Consider the following 1,780-nt stretch of genomic DNA (forward strand, 5'->3'; position numbering starts at 1 on the left):
CACTAAATAAAAATTTATTAAAAACAACTACTTTTATATTTTCTAAACGAATGCAAACGACTAAAATTGTTTCCTCGTTTCCTCAGTTCTACTCTAGACATTATCAAAGAACTCAAATTGAATTGCTTTTGAAACTAGACAAAAAATCATTTATTAAGATCGTTAACAAGAGACATTTAAATTGTTAGGAAACCAAGTTTGTAGTTTGTACTTCGTACCTTTAGACACTTTACTAAATCACAGAATAATGAAACTATTTTAGAAGTTAGAGAAAAATAGATCGTTAAGTTAAACAGTTGGAGGTGACAGTTAGATAAAATTTAATCTATAAAACAACCTGATAAAACTATATTCAATTAATCAACATATCTTTTGAGTAAAATGGAAAAAAGTTTTGGCTCATGATTTAAAATTTAGTTTCTCTAATAGGCTTCTGTTTGAGGATTATTTTGTACAATTTCAACAGTTTCTTCAAATATTATCATATTAACCTACTTGGAATAACCTGGGCCTGTATTTCAACATAGAGCTATTACTGATTAAAAAATATAAAACCATTCAGAATCAAAAATTACAAAAGACCTTCAATTATTCAAAAATAACCCTAACTACTTATGTTACACTCGCAGCCAATAATCATAGAACAATTTTTATAGTGTGCAAGCCTTTTACAAGCTGGCGAAGAATTATTACAATTTTACTTGTAATGAGACATTAGTATTAGGCATATTACATTTTTAAACACTACATTCTTAATCCAGTCCATTAGGGATTTTCAAGACTTAGAAACCTGTATAATAACAAAATTCCAACCACACTGTATTTGTCATATTCATTGCCGACAACACGTTTCGCTGTGTTTGTTGTATTCCAGCCAGCCTGAACAGCTCTGGATTGAGCGAAACGTGTCATCGACAATGAATAGGTCAAATATAGTGTGGTTGAAAGACAATTACTATACATGCTTCTGATTCTTGAAAATCCCTAAGGGACTAGATTAAGAATGTAGTGCTTAAAAATGTAAAAGGCCTAATACTAATGTCTCATGACAAGTAAAATTGAAATCTTAGAACAATTTTGAAACAACAACGATATTCTGAACATTGTTAAAAGAACTTTACGACAGTCTGGAGTGATTTAATAAATTGTCATATCTTTTCATATTTATCAGATTTTGTACAAGCTCTGGTGGCACCGCAATAGCGAAATATAAATTGAAATAAAAAAAATCATCTGGATAATAAATGTTATTAATTTAACTTTATTGTCGAGGATGTTTAAGACTCTCCAGCATAAACTACAATTCTGAAAAACATTCACAAGTACTTTCAAGCTCTTCACTATATGCTACACTACTGTCAGGCTAATCCACAACATGTACAAATACTTTAAACATTGGGGTTTAAATTCAAAAAAACTGGTAAAACATTATAAACCAATAGGACTTAAATTTGTGATAAACATCACGCTAAATGCAGGTTTTTTTTTCACGCACATTCCTCTTAATTTATCTATGTTTAATTCAAAATCAAAAGCGCGTAGAAACTACATTTCAAATATATCTTTGTCTCCCACAAGTCACTGCCTACATTTTAGGTGGTAAAGCAGCACTCGTAGGTGTTGTTCAAAAGTCTGATTGTACTTGTGGGTATTGTTTGTAAATCTGATTGTATTTGAGGGTATTGTTGAGAAACCTAGCAGTATTTGTGCATACAATTTGTGATAAAAAAATCACGTTAATTTCAGATGTTCCCCCCTCTCACATTTCTATTAATTTCTC

This window comes from Limulus polyphemus, unplaced genomic scaffold (genome assembly GCF_000517525.1).
Source record: "Limulus polyphemus unplaced genomic scaffold, Limulus_polyphemus-2.1.2 Scaffold3071, whole genome shotgun sequence".
Taxonomy (NCBI): Eukaryota; Metazoa; Arthropoda; class Merostomata; order Xiphosura; family Limulidae; genus Limulus; species Limulus polyphemus.